Source organism: Ahaetulla prasina, chromosome 10 (assembly GCF_028640845.1).
Source record: "Ahaetulla prasina isolate Xishuangbanna chromosome 10, ASM2864084v1, whole genome shotgun sequence".
NCBI lineage: Eukaryota > Metazoa > Chordata > Lepidosauria > Squamata > Colubridae > Ahaetulla > Ahaetulla prasina.
This window is the reverse complement of record NC_080548.1, coordinates 17,345,653-17,369,345: the sequence shown is the minus strand read 5'-3', so window position 1 is coordinate 17,369,345 and position 23,693 is coordinate 17,345,653. Positions and strand designations below refer to the sequence as shown.

Genomic DNA, 23,693 nt, shown 5'->3' with positions numbered 1-23,693 from the left:
GAAATGCCTCCTTAATGTCTCCTCTGGCAACTTCATTCTCCATGAGACACTTCTGTGCCGGAATTGGACATGTATTGTACATTAGGTTAAACTGGAGGAGGCTCTTCTGAAGAACAAGATGGCTGCTTCACTAGTAGAAGCTGTAGAAAGTTAGCACCCACCCACCCCTCTCCTAGAAGAATGAAATGTTTTGAGAAATATTAAAAAGGCAGAATATTGTATTTCCCTAAAGGAGAAACATGCTCTTGGAAAGCAGCCCCCACTTTTCTTAATAGCCCCTGCAGAACTGGGCCAGCCTATCTACAAGACAAAAGACCTTCAGCCTCAGGTTGATGGGATTAGCCCTCACTCAAGATCCAAACCTTTAAAATCATTAAGACACAACAGGAATGGCCCAACACCCTTCCAGGACACAAACCTCCTCATTACATCATCTCAGAGAGTCCAGGCTTCAATCAAATATAACTCAGATAACCTAAAAGGTTAGCTATGATCCCTACAGCAACCAATAGAATACATGCACTTGCCACAGGAACAGGAAGCTCAAGGGCAAGACCCAAGAGAAGGTATAACTAACTCTCACTCTACATTCCATGTGGTCAGCTGCCCAGGACCTCAAAACTCCATCCATAAACCATCTTTCCAATCAGCCTGCATGTTTTCAGTGTCTTTCTCCCCCACTTGGAACTGAACCAGATGGATTTTTCTTCCAACAAAGCAATAGGGAAGTTGCGGCTTTATGAAGTGGTGCTTTGCTCTGGAGGACACATGTCTCTCTGTGCGTCATCAATTCCACAGGTACCGTGGAAATTATCCTTCCTGATCTGCGGCGATGATGAGATTTTTATTAGTGTTTTCTTTCATATCTGGAGTTGTTTGTGTGGTACGATTGCATTTTTAGCCGGAACGTTACCATCAAATAGTATTTAGCAGAAAAGCGAGAAGTCTCAGGAGACCTGGTTATGGAATCTACTTGGAGGCATCATTAAGGTCTTCTAAGGAGGTAGATGTGGCTTCTCAAAGGGCAGGGCTGGAACAGTAGAGATTCCTGCCCTTCCATTTCGGTTGCCGCCAGAGAACGGTTGATTATCATCAGAACCCTATTAGCATAAACTCCCAACTGTTTATCCTTGCAGCTGTCTGATTTACAACGGAGATAAAAACTGCGTTGGGAAATAAAAGGTGGGGCTGTTTGGAAGGAAAAGCAAGTGCGCTTCTGAGCACTGAGGCACTAGAAGGGCAGAGCCAGAGAAAGGATTAATCGGAAAGCAAGGTAGTAAAAATAATTTCCAGCCAGACCAGTTTCTGAGGATGGCAGGAATAATCTGCTGAGGAGGGTCGTGAGCTGGTTGCATTCTTGAAATACCTTCCTGCCAAAGGTTTGTTTTGATGGAGCTCTGAAACAGAGCTTGCCTGCTAAACGGGAGGGAGAAACCACCGGGGTTGTGTGTGTGTGTGTTTGTGTATGTGTATATGTGTGTATGTGTGTGTCCCCTTCCTACGGTGGGATCTGCCCTTCCTGGTGTGCCTTTTTTTGAGTAAGACGAGGAAAGTAAAGAGGAGGGAAAGTGGTGGAAATGCACAGCAGCACAGAAAAGAAAATCAATCAATCAACGTGAATTGTGAGGCTAAATGAACTCTGGGCTAGCAGCCTTTCACCAGAAGAGCAAGCAGCTCCAGGGAACATCCGCATTTGATTTAGAATTACTGAATCAGTTGAGATGTTTTATTCCAGAGAAAAGCTTTCCCCAACCTGGTACCTTCCAAACAGGGCCTCCAGTCCTCATCGATGCTCTCGGCTCAATTGCCGCTGCTGCGCTGCTAGCCACCAAACAGCTGATCGGCGTGCCAGGCATTGTGGCTCGGCTCAGCTCTCGGCAGGCTCGCAAAATTCCAGAAAATTTAATAATTGGCTCTCAGGAGGTGGTAGTAGCTGCCTCCAGGACGCCGCTACTCCCAGCTGTGTCGAGACTGCTTGTACTGGCGTATTTTAGAAGTTGCAGCTCTGTCAGCCCTATAAGGTAGAGCAGACTAAGAATCGGTAGACCTAAAACTACTTTTACAGGTAGTTCTTGACTTACAACAGTTCATTTAGTGACCATTCGAAGTTACAACGTTACCGAAAAATGTCACTTAGGACCATTTTTTACACTTATGACTGCTGCAGCATCCCCATGATCACTCAATTTACATTCAGGCGTTCAGCAACTGACTCCTATTTAGGATGCTTACAGTGTCCTGGGCAGAGGTCGGCAACCGGGGCAGAGGTTGGCAAAATATACAAATAGAATGAGACTATTGCCTTATACATTGTAAGCCGCCCTGAGTCTTCGGAGAAGGGCGGGATATAAATGTAAACAAAAAAAACAAAAAAAAACAAAAAAAAAACCTTAAACATTCAAAGAGCCACAAAGGCCCTAACCGGAAGCCCCCCCGCTCATTTCTGGAGCCAACCGGAAGTCCGGTTCCCCTATCATGGTCTCCTCCTAGTGCAGCATCCTTTTTCCTCTACCTATCCTAACTGAAAGCCCTATCAATTGTGGAGCTGACTGGTGACGGAGCCACAACAGAGGGATGAAAGAGCCACATGCGGCTCCAGAGCCGCAGGTTGCTGACTCCTGGTCCAGGAGTTTGTGTCATGTGATCATCTTCTGTGACCGTCTTGACAAGTAAAGTCAACAGGGAAGCCAGATTAACAGCCCTGTTACTTATTTAACAGCTACAGTGATTCACTTAACAAATGTGGCCAGAAAAATTGTAAAATGGGACAAAACCCACTTAACAAATTTGGCCACTTAGCAACAGAAATTCTGGGCTCAATTGTGGTTGTAAATTGAGGATTACCTGTATTAGAACAGCTCTAGGAAGAGAGTCTTTTAGGCCTGAATGTACTCCCCTTATTTACTTTCATTGAATTGAACTGAAGTGAATGCAATGCAATGCTTTATTTGGCCAAGTGTGATTAGATTCAAGGAATTTGTCTCCGGTACAGAAGGAATTTTAACAGAATAATAACAGAATAACACAGTTAGGAGGGGCTTTGGAGGTTTTCTAGTCAACCCCCTGCTCAAGCAGGAACGCTATATTTGATTTCAGACAAATGGTTGTCCCATCTCTTCTTGACAGTGTAAGTTAGTTAGCTTTATTGATTAGCCTACAGGTCATATCAAAGCACAAGGTGCAAACACATATCACCATTAAAATCTTATACAAACAGCTTAAAACAAAAGTAGGATAAAATACAATAGTTATAGGATTAGATACAATATAATTTGATACATAGATATATAAAATAGAGTAAAATGGCACAAAATTATATTTTGTTGTCACCCTTGCAATCTACCCCAATCAGTCCCACGTAGGTAGATCTCAACCGAACCATTTTCCTGTGTTAAATGTTATTTTCAGGTTCTGGCCGCACATAAAGTGAGTTGTTTTGAGGTGGGGATCCCATTGGATCCTTCGTTTGGTATATGGACCAAAGTACCTGTCTCTCACCCCCTTATACAAGCAACAGTCAAATAGGATGTGAGCCAGGTCTTCTACCTCTGCCGCTTCACAAATGCAGAGATGTTCATTGTAGGGTATAGAATGGAATCTCCCTTATCTGACCATTGTGTCAAGCTGTTGGGATCTGGCTTGGGTAAATATCTCCCTAAGGTGTTTTGGCAGTTGTAACTTCAAAGACTTGAAAAGTATGTTTGCATTTGCTCAGCCGTTTCTACTAAGGAGAGCTATATCATTTTGTGCTTCTATATTCTTAATTCTTTGGGCAGTTCCAATCTTTTCTTAAAAACCTCCAGCGTTGGGGCACCCACAGTTTTCTTCATGTGAATTCAAGGGTGGGCTGTCTGAAGCGTTTCTCATAATCCACTTTCAGGTCCTGGGGTTAAGGCTCAATTATCTAATTGTCGCCTTGATAATGCATCTTTCCATTAAGGCAGGGGTCTCCAACCTTGGCAACTTTAAGACTTGTGGACTTCAACTCCCAGAATCCCTCAGCCAGCAAAGCTGGCTGAGGAATTCTGGGAGTTGAAGTCCACAAGTCTTAAAGTTGCTAAGGTTGGAGACCGCTGCTTTAAGGCATTCTTCATATTCACAACAAGCCTTACACACCTGGAAATACAGGTTTGGTCCAATAAAAGGGGAAGGGATGGTATGCTGGAACACCAGAGTTGGGTTCACACAACATACCCTCCAATTATTGAGATAACCCGGTTTCTGAATTTGCACACTGCATTGAATTATATACTGATCTAATAGGCTTTGTTTCTGCAGAGTCACAGAAAGCAGGGTTAAAACCAATGGTGGGATTCAAATAATTTAACAACCGGTTCTCTGCCCTAATGATTTCTTCCAACAACCAGTTCACCAAACTGCTCAGAAAGTTAACAACCAGTTCTCCCGAAGTGGTGCGAACTGGCTGAATCCCACCACTGGTTAAAACTGACCAGGATGAGCATGTAGTAGCCTTTGCTGATGACCTTGTTAAGCAACCATAAAACTGGCTTAGCTTGATGACAGTTAACAGTTTTTCAGACCCCAAAGATAGCAAGTTTGAAAAAAAAATACAGCATTTTACCCAAAGGTAATCTTGGCCAAGTCCCCATCAAATGCCCTATCACAATCTATCTATCTATCTATCTATCTATCTATCTATCTATCTATCTATCTATCTATCTATCTATCTATCTATCTATCTATCTATCTATCTATCTATCTATCTATCTATCTATCTATCTATCTAGGAAAACAGCTAATATCTGAAGTTTTCTAGAAAGATGCTTCAAAACATTTAATCTTGGACTTCCCAGTTGAAGAAGAAGGTTTGTCATTCAAATTGAAATACTCTGTCCAAGAAGAAGGTTGAACAAATAAAGGTGACAAGGTGAGATTTGGAGCAAGGCCTCTTTGAGAGGGCATCATCCAGTCTGGATGTTTGCTGTCCAGAACCAGTAGTCCTACCAAAAGTCCATTGTTGATTTTCCTTTCCTTTCCTTCCTTCCTTCCCCTCTATCAATCTCAGCAAGTTTAAGATGTGTGGCCTTCAAGTCCCAGAATTTCTCAGGTCTTACAGTTGCTGAGACTGATAAACACTGATCTGATTGCGGCTGAATTGCATCTCCCAGTAGCCACAACTAGCATGGTCAATGATGCGGAATCCCAAGAATTTTAAATTTGCAACGTTTGTGGGGGGAGCTTAATACAGGGATGGGATTCTACTGGTTCAGACCAGTTCGTGTGAACCGGTAACTCTGATGATCAGCTGGGAATGAACTGATTTGCTCCGACGATCAGGTGGGCCCGCCTGCCTGCCCCTGCGCTTTAGTGACCTATATCTTCTCAGTTGATTTGCGTGGCAGAGTGGATTGCCGGGCCTCAGCTGTGTTACTCCCCAGCAGTAACCCAGAAAATAAGTTTTCGTAAAACTGCGCAAGCGTGCGATCACCGAACCAGTTGTTAAACCGGCGGGATCCTACCACTGGCTTAGTTGTCCTCCCTTCTACTTTATGCTTCGGTAAAAACTCCGACTTAATAAAAAAAAAGAGAATGTATTTGAAATATTTGCTTTCACCCTCTCCGCACATATCTAGACTTTTCTAATTTTGTGTTCCCCCTCTCCCTTCACTCTTCTTCCTGTATTAAATCAAGCAAATGTCTCTGCTGGGTGTAAGCAGAGCAGGGAACCGTTTACCAGTGCTTTTGTAATATATAGGGGAGGTGGAAACTCTTGATGTGAAACAGGCTAATTCATCCGAACGGCAGTTATCTAACATTCATTGGCTGCGATTTCTTTCCTCCTTCCCCCAGTCTCCCTTTAAAAATTAAAAAAAATAATAATCAAAGATTTATAGGTGAGTTGACAGACAAGATAGGAATTACGGCCTTCATTATTATGTATTGATTTACAGAATACCTTTTTTGTTCTGCAGTGGAATAATTTACTCAGACTAGTCTATAATCAGATATCAAAGGATTTGTGTGTGCGCGTGGGGGAGAGAGAGCGAGAGAGCGAGCAAGAGAGTGAGAGAGAGAGAGAGAGTGAGAGTGAGAGAGAGAGAGAGAGAGCTAGCTGTTGTGATTCCAGGCTTAAAAATCAGATATCAAAGGCTCTCATAGGTCTTGAGGATTTGTAAGGAAGAAGGTGATTGTAGAGTGGGTGGGGCCATTTGGTGCATGGGGGTGTCGGAAGAAATGTCCATCTGGGTTCAGTTGTAAGTGTGGAGAAAGACACTGGAAACATGGTGGCTAATTGGACAAAAGGGGCAAAAAGGAAAGAGATGCTGAGAGTCCCTGGGTTTTATACCTCTCTGGCTTTGAACTTCCTGTGGCCCAGGAAGAGTATCCTGATTGGTTGCTGTCAGAAGACATAGCTAGCTTTTTAGGTTGTCTGTATGTTAAGTTTGGTTGAATCTTGCTGGGTGATGATGTAATGAAAGGGCTTTGGGCAATTCTTACTATGGCTCTGCCTGAAGGAGGTAGATCTTTGTTTTGTAGAATAGACTGGCCCAGGTCTGAATGGCCCATTGACAAAAGAGAGGGCTGAGTTTCTGCCTCCCTTTTAGAGGAAATATTCTGCCCTTTTAATATTTCCTAAAATATCTAATTTTCCTAGGAGGGGGGTGGGTGCTAACTTCCTACAGGGAAGTCCCACATACCAAATTCTCCTTCCTCACCCCCCCCTCCCCAGGATTTTTTAAAAAGTAGGACAAGTCTACATGTTTTGCTTCTGCTTCCCTTTTTGCATTAATGTTGTTTTACGTGTTTTTTTTTTTTTTTGCTTTTCAGCTTTTCCTGCTTCAAAAAGTGGAAAACTCAGAGGCGCTCTAGAAGCGGTTAAAAAAAAAAAGGAATACTTTTTTGGGCAGTATGCAGCTTTGTTGACTAGTTTAGTACTGGTGCTAAAATAGTGTAAGAACTGAATTCTCTGACACCAATGCGGCAGGAGGGGAAAAAAATACTAAGCCCATCTTATTTATTTTATTTTATTTATTTATTTTATTTGTCAATCATATATAAGATAACAGGTAAAAGTATAAACATCATTTGGATACGTGAAAAGAGTAAGTAGAAAAGGAATATTAGGACAGGGATGGTAGGCACGGCCCTTACAGACCTCTTAGGAATGGGGTGAGGTCAACAGTAGACAGTTTAAGCTTAAAGTTGTGGGGGTTTGGGGAAGAAACTACAAGTCAGGTAGTGCATTCCAGGCATTGACCACTCTGTTGCTGAAGCCATATTTTCTGCAATCTTACACCTTTTTATTGCCAAAGTTTACCCATAGCATGCAGATGGAATGTGCGAGTGACCTTGGGGGAGGAGGAGAAGAGATGCTTCCTAGGAAACAATCAGACAAGACAGACAGCTGCCCCCAGAGGAAGAAATTTATGAAGGACCCGTCCTAATTGATTCAGGCAGTTAAAAGTGGTAGGATATCAGGGTTCGTTAGGAAAGGGACAGAGCTACATTTGGAATCAATGACATTAAAAATAGATTAGGTCTGATTCAGGGAAAGATCAATTGATTCAAGGACTTTAAAAATGGAAGTCCCTGTCTCCCCGTTTCCTTCACATTTTTTAAAAAAGAAAAAGGTAATTAATCACTGCAGCAGGTTTCGCCTAGGAGGAATAAATTGCCATTCCATATATATTTAATTAAAAGCACTGAGTGGGTTCATGCAATGGATGAATAGATGGCTAGGTAGATATGAGATATCTATTTCTATTTCTATTTCTATTTCTATTTCTATTTCTATCTCTATGTCTATCTCTGTCGCTGTCTCTGTCTCTGTCTCTGTCTGTCTATCTCTATCTCTATTTTCTGTCTGTCTGTCTGTCTGTCTGTCTCTCTCTCTCTCTCTCTGTCTGCCTGTCTGTTTCTATCTCTGTCTGTCTGTCAGTCTGTCTGTCTCTGTCTGTCTCTGTTTCTGTCTGTCTGCCTGCCTGTCTCTACCTCTGTCTCTGTCTGTCTGTCTCTGTCTCTGTCTCTGTCTCTGTCTGTCTGCCTGCCTGTCTCTACCTCTGTCTCTGTCTGTCTCTATCTCTGCCTCTGCCTCTGTCTGTCTGTCTGTCTGTCTCTGTCTCTGTCTCTGTCTGTCTCTATCTCTATCTATCTCTATCTCTATCTCTATCTCTATATCTCTCTCTGTGTCTCTTTCTATCTCTTTCTAACTGTCTCTCTCTATTTCTCTCTCTGTCTCTGTCTCTGTCTCTCTCTCTCTCTGTCTTTCTCTCTCTCTCTCTGTCTCTCTGTCTCTGTCTCTGTCTCTGTCTCTGTCTCTCTATCTCTATCTCTATCTCTGTCTGTCTCTGTCTGTCTGTCTGTCTGTCTGTCTGTCTATCTATCTATCTACCTACCTACCTACCTACTTACCTACCTACCTACCTACCTACCTACCTACCTACCTACCTATCTACCTATCTATCATCTACCTATCCCTCATCTTACGACCACAACTGAGCCCAAAATCTATGTTGCTAAATGAGAAATTTGTTAGGTGAGTTTTGCCCCATTTTATGACTTTTCTTGCCACATTTGTTAAGTGAATCACTGCAGTTGTTAAATTAGTAACACGGTTGTTAATTGAATCTGGTTTCCCCACTGGTTTTCCTTGTCGGAAGTTTGCAAAAGGTGATCCCATGCCCTCCGGACACTACAACTGCTATAAATATGAGTCAGCTGTCAAGCATCCAAATGTAAATCCCGTGACCATGGGGATGCTGCAATGATCATGAGTGTGAAAAATGGTCATTACTTGTTTCAGTGCTGTTGTAACTTCGAACGGGTCACTAAGTGAATTGCTGTAAGTTGAGGGCTACCTGTAGAGATATCGATATAGAAATAGACGTCGGCCATGATTCTCATAACCGTCTTGCTTAGCAACAGAAATTCCTGTCCCAATTCTGACTGTAAGTCAAGGATTACCTGTAATCTATTGCAGGCTCCTTAAACGAGGGTCTCCAACCTTGACAACTTTATGACTCGTGGACTTCAACTCCCAGAATTCCCAGAAACTCCCAGAAGCAAAGCTGGCTGAGGAATTCTGGGAGTTGAAGTCCACGAGTCATAAAGTTGCCAAGGTTGGAGACCCCTGCCTTAAACCATTTGAGAGTGTGGAAATTGAATATTTGTGGGAAAGGGGGGGGTTGCACTTGGATAGTGGGGGAAAATAATGCAAGCGCATAAGGAACGAACAGCTTCTCACACAGATGTTGTAGTGGTGCTCTTATTTCATCCATTTGACTAAATTTTAAAGGTTCGAGGGAAGCTCCTTGAAGGCACTTAGATCAGTGGCCATCCAAAGTGTCAACTCTGAAATGAACCTGGCTGAAGCCATCTTTTGCTGCCTCTTTAGTTGCCATGAAAACTGATAGGGGGAAGGGAGGGGGGAAGACCAGGCAACAGTCAAAACAAAAGGTTTTCCTGTGGGAACCAAGGTCATCTCAACAGGTGGCTGCTGAAGAAGGAGAGGAGGGACCAAGCAGACTGCCATCTATATTCATTGAACAATGTGACCGGTGACATCTGGGAAGAGGAATCTTTTGCTCTTTTAATTAGGTGAAAACCGCAGAAACTTGTAGAGTTGGTTTTCATCAGCTGTGCCAATATGATGCATCCAATAAACATGTTCTTTGAGGAATCTACCAGGGGTGAGATTCATTTACCTTCCCTACCGGTTTGCAAATGTGAGGGCGTCCACGTGCCACCTGTGCATGCGCGTGGCCTTCTGTGCATGCGCAGTAGTCGTGCATTACATCCGGGCGGGTGGGGGGAGCCTCCCTCAGTCGCCTCTACCGATTTGCGCAATCCAGCCAGAACTGGCTGAATCCCACCACTGGAATCTACCTGCCTCGGAGTTCTGCTTTCGATGGGCGCGTTACTGGGAATGCTGACTCAACGTCTTAACCTCCAGCCCCTAAAATGTGAGAGTGAGAAGGTTCATACTGGGGCACGAGGTTGACTTTCTTCAGTATGCGTTCATCGTCTAATGTGACATGGCCAAAGCTCCCTTTTTCCCTAAGAAATGCCACGCGACTCATTTGTCATTTTGCATATGTGTCATCGCTGGCTACTCTCCGAACGCTGCACGAGCAGTTCAGGTTGCCGGGGGGAAAGGAGAAATGCGCAGATGGAGGCGGGCGCACAGCTCTTTGCCTCCATCCTGGTTAATCAGGCAATCTCTTGAACTTTGAGTGAATGAGCCCTTGAGCTACTTGAACTTCTTTTTATTTCCTTTTGGATCTTTTCCCCCCCTTCTTTTCTTTCAAAAGCAGCCTAATGAAAATGTTCAGTTTGTGTAAAAAAAACGCTAACTACATCTTGGGTGAGATGGAAAACTAGGTGCTGGGAACAGGAATGGAATGGAGTCTCCAGAAAAAGAGCACAGTTACCTGGATGGAAAGGGGAACCCAAGTACTTCTTGCACAGGGGTGAGTTTCAAAACCTGTTGCTACCGGTTTGTTTGTGGGTGCGCTTGCGCACGATGCTTCTGTGCATGCACAGAAATGTCCAGGCAGGTAGGTGGAGCCTTCTGTCGCCGCTATCGGTTCGCCCAATCCGTGGCGAACTGGTAGCAACCCACCACTGTTCTTGCTATAGAGGGCTTAAATCGTTGGGAATTCTTATGCATGTCTTAGTGGAAAAGTGAGAAGTGGAAAACTCGTTTGAACCGCAGGCAAACACATTAGATCACTGTAGAGTTAGTGTGGGCATTTGGCACTAGCTGGGCCAGGGTTAAAAGATGAATGTAGCCAAGTAGGTTATTTGGCTATATTCAAACTGACAGACATGAGTGCATGGAAGGAGAGGAAATATCCAGTTGATATCTGAGCCATTTTTCCTTCTGGAAAAGACACTGATTGGTGAATGTCTTGTTATCTTCATCTCAGTATTTGAAGGAAAGAAGGAGTCAGACATATTTGGAAGGTCAGAAGGAATGCCTCTCCTTTTTGGAGAGAATAAAGAGTTTTTTTACTTTTTACTTCCGAACAGTGGAATAAAGAGGATTTTGAAAATCTACCTTGATTAACTGAACAGCACTATCCTATACAGGTGAAACTCAAAAAATTAGAATATTGTGCAAAAGTTCAGCCATAATCATCAAAATTATAACAAATCAAGGCATGAACTATTTCGCTTTGCATGTAATGAGTCTATCTCATATTAATTTCACCTTTTAAGTTGCATTACTGAAATAAATGAACTTTTGCATGATATTCTATTTTTTTGAGTTTCACCTGTATTTGCTTAGCCAGCTTAATGGGTGGGGGGGGGGGAGAGGGAGAGAATGCCAATTTATAACACCTTGGTAAGATCACACATGGAATTTTGCATCCAGTTTTGGTTGCCACAATACAAAAAAAGATGTGGAGACTCTAGAAAGAGCTCAGAGAAGAGCAACAAAGATGATCAGGCAACTGGAGGCTGAAACTTATGAAGAACAGTTGCAGGAGTTGGGTATGTCTAGTTTAATGAAAAGAAGAACCAAGGACTAAGATTGACACGATAGCACTGTTCCAATATTTGAGGAGCTGCCACTAAGAAGAGAGGATCAACTTATTTTCCAAAGCACCAGGAGACAGAACAAGAAACAGTGGATGGAAACTAATCAAGGAGAGAAGGAACCTAGAACTAAGGAGAAATTTCCAGACAATGGGAACAATTAGTGGAACAGCTTTTCTCCAGAAGTTGTGGGTGCTTCAACATAGGCGCTTTTAAAAAGAGATTGGAAATGATATAGAGTTTCCTGCCTGAGCAGAGAGCCTTGTGTGTGTGTGTGTTTCTCTCTCTCTCTCTCTCTCTGTGTGTGTGTGTGTAACTAGAAGACCTTCAAAGTTTCTTCCAATGCTGTTATTCTGTTATTCTGTAAATTAGAGTTCGGTGCAAATTAGAATTTATCCCTAGCCTTTGCATTTCCCAATTGTTGGATTTCTCAATTATTCTAATGTAGTTTTTGGCTATTTAGAAGCTCATTTAAAGCTGTGTACTCTGGAGGAAGATGCTTTTTAAAAGATACATTGAAATAATTACCTTTATTTGTAATTGGCGGGGGAAAGCATTTTTTAAAATAATGTCTCAGATATAAGGGTGACATGAAGTGGAGACAGAAAGTTTTGTTTCTCATTAACAAATCCCCTCAGGACTCCAGGAACTGCCAGTTTTACAGGCATACTGATTATTTTAACTCAATATACATTTTACTGAAATGTGAATGCATGGACATTATTTTTCTTTCCTATAACCTTGAATAATGATTTTAATAAACATTGATCTGAAAACAATGGATCTGTGGACCAATGCAGATGATTTCTGGTAGCGGATAAAAATAACGTAAGATGAAATATTTTCATTTCCGTGGTCAAAATTTGATGATGTCATCCCTTCTGATGAGATTTTGGTATTCTTGCCTAAAGTTTCACCAAATTTAAGACTGACATCAACATGTATGAAATTTGGGGACCTCATAAGATTTTTAATCATTTGAAACAGCATTTAACAATATAAATTAATTTGATTTGATGGGGGGGGTGTCCCATGGATTCCTTCCGTAGGAGTCACATGAACACAGATGTACCATTGCTGACCAATGACTTGTATGGTGGTCCTCAAAAGCTAGATAGTTGTTAACTTATTCAGTGACCAGATCGTTGACTTATCAGCATTCAGTGACAATATAATGGCTGGGAACCATTGTAAGAGACAAAGTGGGGTTCTTAATGTTCTCTGAGCTTGGCTGTTTCTTGCAGACATCAGTGCTGATAATGTTACTTAGTTGGGTAATGAAATGTCTGTAAGAAAGGTTCTTGTTTGGAACCCTCGCCACATTTCTGACATCAATACAATTGAACGTGTCCAGAAATATTTTACAAGAAGAGTTCTCCATTCCTCTGAAAACAACAAAATACCTTATCCCACCAGACTTGAAATCCTAGGCTTAGAAAACTTGGAACTCCGTTGCCTTCGACAAGACCTAAGTTTAACTCACAGAATCATCTATTGTAATGTCCTTCCTGTTAAAGACTACTTCAGCTTTAATTGCAATAATACAAGAGCAACCAATAGATTTAAACTTAATGTTAACCGCTTTAATTTAGATTGCAGAAAATATGACTTCTGTAACAGAATCATCAGTGCTTGGAACACTTTACCTGACTCTGTGGTCTCTTCCCATAATCCTAAAAGCTTTAACTAAAAACTTTCTACTATTGACCTCACCCCATTCCTAAGAGGACCATAAGGGGTGTGCATAAGTGCACAAACGTGCCTACCGTTCCTGTCCTATTGTTTTTCTTTTCTTCTTCCTATATATATATATGCTTATACCTCCTAATATTTACTCATATATATGTTTATATACTATATAATCTTTTTGTATGATGTTGTGACAAAATAAAAAAAAAAAAAAAAAAAAGCAACCAAGCTTGCAAGGAACATATTACCACATGTGGTGGCTATGCCCAGATGCAAGGAAATACTGGTCAAAAGATAAGAAATTGGCTAGAGGACATTACTAAACAACAAATAGATCTAATACCAGAATTATTCTTATTGGGTATATTAAGGGGGAATTATAGTAAAAAAACTCAGTATATCATATTACACATAATAACAGCAGCTAAAATCATCTACACACAATATTGGAAAAACGATAGTACTCGCTCTGATGAAATGGTGATAAAAAAATGTTAGAATGTGTGGAGATGGACAGGCTAACAATGGAAATAAAAGGAGGTGAAACGGAATACTATTTGATTTGGGACACATGGTATATAACTGGTTAGAGAATAGAAACAAAGAATAAGAATGTAAAAGTAAATTAAGATGTGACAATAAAGGGTAATATATATAGGTATGTAATTGCAATATGGATGCATTGTATAGATTAGATATGTACACAAAAGGAAAGGAAGAATAACAAAAATAATTTATGTACTTAGGAGATATACTCCTAAGTACATATTGCATGTCCTGGGAGATAAAAGGACAGGGTGACTCAGTGGCTAAGACACTGAGTTTGTCGATCAAAAGGTTGGCGGGGAGGGGGGTTTGGGAAGGGAGGGGAGGGGAAAGGGGAGGGGAAAGGGGGAAAAAAATTTTGTAAAACTTTTTCAATAAAAAAAAAAGGTTGGTGGTTCAGCGGATCAGATCCCTAGTGCCGCGTAATGGGGTGAGCTCCCGTTACTTGTCCCAGCTTCTGCCAACCTAGCAGTTTGAAAGCACGTAAAAAATGCAAGTAGAAAAACAGGGACCACCTTTGGTGGGAAGGTAACAGCATTCCGTGCATCTTTGGTGTTTAGTCATGCCAGCCACGTGACCATGGAGACGTCTTCAGACAGTGCTGGCTCTTTAACTTTGAAATGGAGATGAGCACCGCCTCCTAGAGTCGGGAACGACTAGCACATATGTGTGAGGGGAACCTTTACCTTTACCTTTACCTTAGGAGATATACTGATACTGGAGCGCTGTAAAGATCGCAGTTGTGATATAAAATGAAGAAAACTATCTAAAAAAAGAAAAAAGAAAACAACCAAGCTCAGAGAACACCAAGGACCCTACAGTTCAACCCGGAGCTGCAAATATTCTCTTGAAATATGAAAGTATACTTTGAAGAAGTTCTCTGGCATCAACTTCTCTTCCTCCCCAAATCAAGTAAATAAAGTGGATCTCATCAATTCCCCTGGTTTTTGAGGTTTCTTTGTAATTACAGGCAAGGAACTTCATCATGGAGCAATTTATAGGTCCTTTCATTCAAAGGTTTGCTGAGATAACAGAACGTTAGCAATATAACTCAGTAGTAAATGAACTAGAGAATTGCTCGTCAGCATCTAAACGTTTAAATACTTCTTTCCATTCTTTATCAGGTAGCTGTGAAATGCTAGTCCAGGGTTGGCAAAAACTCCAGAAGCATCAATCAACCAAACCGTCACTTAAAATCAAAGCAGTGAAGCTCATGCTGACATCTTCAGAGCAGTGGTGTTAATAAGCCAAAAGCTTAAAAGATTTTTCATGCATTTGCCTTGCCGTTTAACACATGCTGGCCAAGCTTGTGCCATGTGCTAAACTAAGAAACTGAATTAATGAGTCTGTGTTCTTGTTTTTAGCCCCTGTTATGTTTAACTCTGCAATCAAACTTTGTATCACTGTTGTCCTGTTGGAAGGAATGTCCATCTGGGTTCAGTTCAGGGATGAAGTGCTCCCGGTTCGGATCGGATCACCCGATCCAGTAGCGATGGCGGCGGGTGGTTCGGAGAATTGGTAGCAAAAATCCTTGCCCCCCCCCATGCCCAGCTGAGAAGTGCGATCATCAAAGGTTTTTTTTTTTTACTTTTAAAAGCATTTTTTCTTCTGCCGAAAAACTGCTTTTAAGAGTAAAAAAAAAAGCCTCTGATGATCATACAGCTCAGCTGGGATCGTCAGAGGAGCCTTTTAAAAGCATTTTTTCTACAACCTGGTGGCTGGTGGTTCGGAGAATTGGTAGCAAAAATCCTTGCCCCCCTACCATGCCCAGCTGAGCAGTGCGATCATCAAAGGTTTTTTTTTTTACTTTTAAAAGCATTTTTTCTTCTGCCGAAAAACTGCAGAAAAACTGCTTTTAAGAGTAAAAAAAAAAAGCCTCTGATGATCATACAGCTCAGCTGGGATCATCAGAGGAGCCTTTTAATAGCAATTTTTTGGCTTAAGAGGTTGTAGAAAAAATGCTTTTAAAAGTAAAAAAAAAAAAAGTTGGCCACGTCCACCCAGTCACATTACCACCCACACCAAGCCACCCCCACAAATTTTGTAAGAAATTTTACTTTTCACCACTGGTTCAGTTCCAAGTGGGGAAGAAAGACACTGGAAACATGGAGACGGCTTGGAAAGTTGGTTTTTAATGGTGGACGGGACCACATGGTTTGAGGTCCTGGGGCAAAAAGGCAAGAGATGCTGAGAGTGCCTGGGTTTTATACCCTCTCTGGGCTTTTGAATTTGAGCTTGTATTCTGATTGGTCCCATGGGGCCATGCAGGGGTAACTTTGTAGGCTGTGCTTTTGAGTCCCAGGCTTGGTTGAGCCTTGCTGGGTGATGCTGTAATGAAAGGGGCTTTGGTATTCCTATTATGGCTCTGCCTGAAGGAGGTAGATCTTTGTTATGTAGAAGGCCTCAATGGCCCATTGACAAAGGTGAGAGGGGGGCTGAGTTTCTGCCTCCCTTTTAGGGGAAATATTCTGCCCTTTTAATATTTCCTAAAATATCTCATTTTCCTAGCAGAGGGGTGGGTGCTAACTTTCTACAGTCCATATCTGGAATTACAATTTTGGAGTTTTGAGAATCCTGATTTGTATGGTGAATATAACATGATAGCTTTCTGTCTTGTACATCAAACCACAAGTTACGTTCTCTAGGTTAACTGTACATGTCTCCAAATTAGCAATGTAAGTGTGTTTGTTGACCAAGCTTTTTCCACCTGACATCTTCCAAGAAAAAATAATAACAGAATAAAAACAGTTGGAAAGACCCTTGAAAGGTCTTCTGATCCATCCCCCTGATCATGCAGGAGACCTATACCATTTCAGACAAGCGACTATCTGGTCTCTTCTTAATAGTCTCCAGTGATGGAGTACCCATAACTTCTGAAGGCAAGCTGTTCCACTGATCAGTTGTTTTCACTGTCTGGAAATTTTTTCCTTATTTCTAGGTTAGTTCTCTCCTTGCTTAGTTTCCATTCATTCTTTCTTGTTTTGCCTTCTGGTCCTTTGGAGAAGAGGTTAACCCCACCTTTCCTTTGTGACATCAACTCAAATATTGGAACGCTGCTATCATGTCACCCCAATCCTTCTTTTTTTTTTTATTGAAAAAGTTTTAGAAAACAAGCAAACATTTTTTTTTAAATTTACATTTATATCCCGCCCTTCTCCGAAGACTCAGGGTGGCTTACAGTGTATAAGGCAATAGTCTCATTCTATTTGTATATTTACAAAGTCAACTTATTGCCCCCCCAACAATCTGGGTCCTCATTTTACCTACCTTATAAAGGATGGAAGGCTGAGTCAACCTTGGGCCGGGCTTGAACCTGCAGTAATTGCAGGCTGCTGTGTTCTAATAACAGGCTTCTTACAGCCTGAGCTATTACGGTCCTAATTTTTTTTTTTTTTTTTTGTTTACATTTATACCCCGCCCTTCTCCGAAGACTCAGGGCGGCTTACAATGTATTTTTCCCCCTTTCCCCCCCTCCCCCCCTCAAAACCCCCTTCCCCCCTCCCTCACCCCATCTCCCACCCACCCCCGGCTTCCCGGGTCAATCATAAGGTATTATTACACATAAATCAATCATAGACTAAGATTTTTCCTTCTAACCCAATTAGCCTCATCCAAGTCTTTTCATTTCCTAACCTCCCCCATAACATTCTAAAATAAGACATCCTAATTATTCAAAGGCAGTCTAATATCTCTTAATCTGATATCTATTTTGTATATAATCAATCCATTTTTTCCATTCAATTAAATATACCCCAATCCTACTTTTCACTAGACTAGACACACCCAAATCCTGCAACCGTTCTTCAAATGGACTCTAGGCAGGGGTGGGTTCTGCTTACCTTTACTACCGGTTCGCAATGGGAACTGTGTAAGGATAGTCACTTCTGCGCATGCGCAGATCAGCCATCATGACGTCGTGGTGGGAGGGCGGAGCCTCCCGCCAGTTTTACTACCGGTTCTATAGAACCGGACTGAACCGGGAGCAACCCACCACTGACTCTAAACTGTTTTTTCCTCGGGTGCCAAAAGTGCACGTGCGTGTGCAACAGCGCATGCGTGCATGCCCACACCCATAATGCAATGACCCCTGTGCGCTCTGCCCCCTGCGCATGCGTGCGTGACCCCCCGCACTCCCTGTCCCCTGCACATGTGCACATGACCCCCCCGCACCCCATTTTGGGCCTAAGAGGCCTCCCTGAAGCCTCCTGGAACAAAAAATGGGGCGCGGCGGACAAGCCGCCCCCCACCCCACAGCGCACGTGCACGCAGATCCCCACCCCATGCATGCGCACGCAGCCCCCAGACCCCCACGCATGCGCACGCGTCCCCCTATGCATGGCAGAGACCCAAAATTCAGCTGGCTGGCGGGAGGCGCGTGCACATATGTGGTGGGACTGACCTAGGGTGATAGCTCATGTGCCCACAGACATTGCTCTGTGTGTGCCACCTGTGGCATGCGTGCCATAGGTTCGCCATCCTGGCTCTAGGCCTTTAATCATCTTTGTTGCTCTTCTCTGTACTCTTTCAAGAATCACAACACCTTTTTTGTAATGTGGGGACCAAAACTGGATGCAATATTGCAAGTGTGGCCTTACTAAGGCTTTATAAAGCACAGTTCATGTGATTTTGATTCTATCCTGCAAACAATGCAACCTAGGACTGCATTGGTGGTTTTGACTGTTGCTGCACACACTGCTGGCTCCTATTTAAGCGATTGTTCCACTAGGATTCCAAGATCCCTTTCATAGTTACTGCTACTGAGCCAGGTTTCAGCTATTCTGTATTTATTTATTTATTTATTTATTTATTTATTTATTTATTTATTTATTTATTTATTTATTTATTTGTACTTTTATACCGCCCTATCTCCCTAGGGACTCAGGGCGGTTCACAGCCAAATAAAACATAAATATATACAGAATAAAACATTAATTTAAAAAACTTATTAAATAGGCCAAATATTTAAAAATAGAAATATAAATAATAAAACCCCATTAAAACCAGATTTAAAATTTAAAAATTCTAGTCCAGTCCTGCGCAAATAAATAGATGTGTCTTAAGCTCGCGGCGGAAGGTTCGAAGGTCAGGAAGTTGGCGAAGTCCAGGGGGAAGCTCGTTCCAGAGGGTGGGAGCCCCCACAGAAAAGGCCCTTCCCCTGGGTGTCGCCAGTCGGCACTGCCTGGCCGACGGCACCCTGAGGAGTCCCTCTCTGTGAGAGCGCACGGGTCGGTGAGAGGCAATTGGTGGCAGCAGACGGTCCCGTAAGTAACCCGGCCCTATGCCATGGAGCGCTTTGAAGATCATTACCAAAACCTTGAAGCGCACCTGGAAGGCCACAGGCAGCCAGTGCAGTCTGTGCAGGAGAGGTGTTATGTGGGAGCCACGAGCCATGTACCTATACATTTGGTTTTTGCTGCCTAAGCGTAAAACCTAACTTTTCTGCACATTGAATTTCAGGCCCAGTCTTATCAATGTCAAAGATTCAAAAGATCTAAAACCTGAGCATCTTTTAAAACATACCAGCTTTGTATAATGTATGTGAAACTTCAGTCACGTCACAAACAATATGGAGGAGCTGTAGCAATAATTGCATTTTGGATTACAGTAAAGGTTAGACTAATAAGAATTTATGGTAGTCTTTTTCTATAGTTACCTATACAAGAGTTCCAAAGTTTTGTCTCCTGGCAGCCATTCAGGAAAAAAAACCCTCATGTTACAGTATCATCCAACCTTTCTTGGAAATGTCGTTTGCAGCATATATAAAGATTTGGGCCTAGGACAGGAGCTCTTTTGCAATTTTGATTCTTCTCCCTTATCCCACCTCATTGGGCTCATCCTCCACCCGTGAGGAATTCCACATTCAAGAAAATTATTGGTAGAGAGAAGTTCCCTGAGGATGGGCGCCAATTGTGAGATATATAAAAAAAGGCAAACCTCATAATAGAATATAATTTTCTATTGGCCAAGTGTGATTGGACACACAAGGGATTTGTCTTGGTGCATATGCTCTCAGTGTACATAAAAGAAAAGATACCTTCATCAAGAATCATAAGGTACAACAGTTAATGATAGTCATAGGCTACAAATAAGCAATCAGGAAACAATATCAATATAAATCGTAAGGATACAAGCAACAAAGTTACAGTCATACAGTGGAAGGAGATGGGTGATGGGAACGATGAGAAGATTAATAGTAGTGCAGACTTAGTAATAGTTTGACAGTGTTGAGGGAATTATTAGTTTAGCAGAGTGATGGCATTCAAGAAGAAACTGTTCTTGTGCCTAATTGTTCTGGTGTGGTGCTCTATAGCGTCATTTTGAGGGTAGGAGTTGAAACAGTTTATGTCCAGGATGTGAGGGGTCTGTAAATACTTTTACAGCCTTCTTTTTGACAGTATACAGGTCCTCAATGGAAGGCAGTTTCATAGTAATGGTTTTTTCTGCAGTTCTAATTATCCTCTGAAGTCTGTGTCTGTCTTTATTTATTTATTTATTTATTTTGTCACAACATCATACAAAAAGATTATATAGTATATACACATATAAACATATATAGGAAGAAGAAAAGAAAACAATAGGACCGGAACGGTAGGCACGTTTGTGTGCTTATGCACACCCCTTATGGTCCTCTTAGGAATGGGGTGAGGTCAACAGTAGAAAGTTTTTGGTTAAAGTTTTTAGGATTATGGGAAGAGACCACAGAGTCAGGTAAAGTATTCCAAGCACTGATGATTCTGTTGCAGAAGTCATATTTTCTGCAATCTAGATTAAAGCGGTTTACATTAAGTTTAAATCTGTTGGTTGCCCTTGTATTATTGCAATTAAAGCTGAAGTAGTCTTTGACAGGAAGGACATTACAATAGATGATTCTGTGAGTTAAACTTAGGTCTTGTCGAAGGCGACGGAGTTCCAAGTTTTCTAAGCCTAGGATTTCAAGTCTGGTGGGATAAGGTATTTTGTTGTTTTCAGAGGAATGGAGAACTCTTCTTGTAAAATATTTCTGGACACGTTCAATTGTATTGATGTCAGAGATGTGGTGAGGGTTCCAAACAGGTGAGCTGTATTCTAGAATTGGTCTAGCAAATGTTTTATATGCTCTGGTTAGTAGTGTGGTGTTTTTGGAAAAGAAGCTACACAAAATTAGGTTTACAACTCTTAGAGCTTTTTTTGCTATGTAGTTGCAGTGGGCTTTGGCACTTAGATCATTTGACATGAAAACTCCAAGGTCTTTAACGGGATGGGGGTCGTCTGTAAGGTAATGTCCATCTAGTATGTACTTAGTTTTAGGGTTCTTTTTTCCTATATGTAAGACTGAGCATTTGCTGGTTGAAATTTGGAGTTGCCAATTTTTAGACCAAGCGGTTAGATGGTCAAGGTCGTTTTGAATGAAAGAAGTGTTGACTGTGGTGTTAAATAGTTTGACATCGTCAGCAAAGAGAACACAATTACTTGAGATATGGTCACAAAGATCATTAATGTATAGAATAAAGAGTGTTGGTCCAAGGACGCTGCCTTGAGGAACGCCACTCTTGACAGGAACAGGATTTGATAAAGCATTGCCAATTTTGACCACTTGTTGTCTGTTAGACAGAAAAGTAGATATCCATTTGTGGAGGGGTCCTGAGATGCCATAGGATGTTAGTTTAAGGAGAAGTTTATCGTGTACTACTGAGTCAAAAGCTTTGCAGAAGTCTATGTAGATTGCATCTATTGATTTGCCTTGATCTAGATTTGAAGTCCATATGTTTTTGCAGTGGAGAAGTTGTAAGTTACATGATAACTTTTTCCTGAAACCAAATTGTTTGTTGGAGAGTAGGTTGTTAGTTTCTAAGTGTGAGGTAATGGATTGGTTGATGATAGATTCCATGACTTTGCAGGTGACGCAGCAAAGGGAGATCGGTCTGTAGTTTTCGACTAAGCTGGGGTCTCCTTTTTTGAAGATGGGGATGACTGTGGCTAGTGACCAAAGTTTGGGAAGAGAACTGGTAGTGAAAGCTTTATCAAAGATAATACTTAGGGGTTCAGCTATATTAATGGAAAGTTTTTTTAAGGAATATGCACATAGTCCATCGGGTCCAATAGAAAGCAATGGTTTTAAGTTGTGAAGAGCTTTACCAACGTTGTCTTCTGTGAAATCTATATGAGTTAAATCATCATAGTCATTGCTGGTTCGTTTGTGGAATGTTGGATATGTGTTATCGGAGTTAACAAAAACTGAGCCAAAGAAAATGTTGAAGAGGTTTGCTTTGACTGTTTCGTCATTGCATTCTTTGTTGTTAGAATCTTTTAGTGGTGGGATGGATCTTGAGTCTTTAAGTTTATTGTTGGGTTAAGTTTATTGTTGGGTTGCAGAACCAAACCAGGCAGTTATAGAGGTGCAGATGACAGGCTCAATAATTCCTCTGTAGAACTGTATCAGCAATAAAAAGCAGAACATCTGACAGCTCCGAATACATGGTTTAAATACATTTTCAAACAATCAACAAGGCAATTAAAATGCCCCCCCCCTTATCATTGTTTTTCGGATGTTACATAACATTTTTGCTTATTCAGCACCATCTTCCTCCTCTGAAAAGTCCCCTGGGGAATATACTTCCCTTATGCCCTTTACCGAAACAATTAAGTGGAACATGGTTTCTTCCTTTTCTTAATGTCACTTGGGTCAGCCTGACCCAACTCAAAGGATTCAAACATCATTTTATGGCTGGTTTCCTCAGAACAGGCGTCATACATACTTCCCTTTGTTAAGTGTCTTCCATGGCTAAAATAACTCAGGTTAACTTAAGTCATAGGAAGAGTACAATATGGAGTAACTTAGGCTATATTTTTTACAGGAGTAATTCCATTTCTCACACCAGCGCCAGTCTGAAAGCTCGGAAGACTAAACCTCTGGTCCCAGTGAATGACCCAGATTGGATCATGCAAGAAAATTATTACACCGGAGAAGAAAAATATCCATCCATGCATCCATCCATATTGTACATTCCCTGCTTCCCTCCAGGAGCTCAAGGTGACAGAGTTCTTTTAGGTCACTTTTTTACTTTATTCCCATAATGACCATGGGGTAGTTTGAGCTGAGAGATAATAACGTCTCAAAACTTCTGAGACCACCTACTGCCACCGTTTGCCTCCCACCGACCCGTGCGCTCTCACAGAGAGGGACTCCTCAGGGTACCGTCAGCCAAGCAATGTCGGCTGGCGGCCCCCAGGGGAAGGGCCTTCTCTGTGGGGGCTCCCACCCTCTGGAACGAACTTCCCCCAGGACTTCGTCAACTGCCGGACCTTCGGACCTTCCGCTGTGAGCTGAAGACGTATCTATTTATTCGCGCAGGACTGGCATAGACTTTTTAGAAGTTTTTATTATTCGGTTTTAAATTTTAAAGTGGGTTTTATTGTTCTAAATGCATTTTAATTTGGGGCCATATTTAATAAGTTTTTTAATTATTGATTTTATTCTGTATTTATTCATTGTTGTTTTATTTGACTGTGAACCGCCCTGAGTCCTTCGGGAGAAGGGCGGTATAAAAATTTAATAAATAAATAAATAAAACTTACCAAATGAGTTTCCATGCTAAGAGTGGACATCTCTCTGGATTTCCTGGCCTCTAATCTTAACCAAAAAGAGACGTGGTGACTTAGTGGCTAAGATGCTGAGCTCGTCGATTGAAAGGTCGGCAGTTCAGTGGTTCGAATCCCTAGTGCTGCCTAATGGGGTGAGCTCCCGTTACTTATCCCAGCTTCTGCCAACCTAGCAGTTTGAAAGCATGTAAAAAATGCAAGTAGAAAAATAGGGACCACCTTTGGTGGGAAGGTAACAGTGATCTGTGCGCCTTTGGTGTTGAGTCATGCCGGCCACATGACCACGGAGACGTCTTTGGACAGTGCTGGCTCTTTGGCTTTGAAACGATGAGCATCGCCCCCTAGAGTCAGGAACAACTAGCACTGTGATGGCGAAA

The 23,693-nt window shown here is 41.9% G+C and overlaps 1 long non-coding RNA gene across 2 annotated transcripts; it reads left to right on the top strand.

The window, feature by feature from the left end:
* Positions 1-1,236: 1,236 nt before the first annotated feature.
* Positions 1,237-23,283, top strand: LOC131204735 (uncharacterized). 2 transcript variants are annotated; one of them, XR_009156630.1, is made up of 3 exons: positions 1,237-1,379; positions 10,275-10,430; positions 22,572-23,283. It is a non-coding gene; the product is annotated as an uncharacterized LOC131204735 (long non-coding RNA). The 2 variants fall into 2 exon arrangements; XR_009156631.1 differs by having other exon boundaries at positions 10,272-10,430.
* The last annotated feature ends 410 nt before the right edge of the window (positions 23,284-23,693 follow it).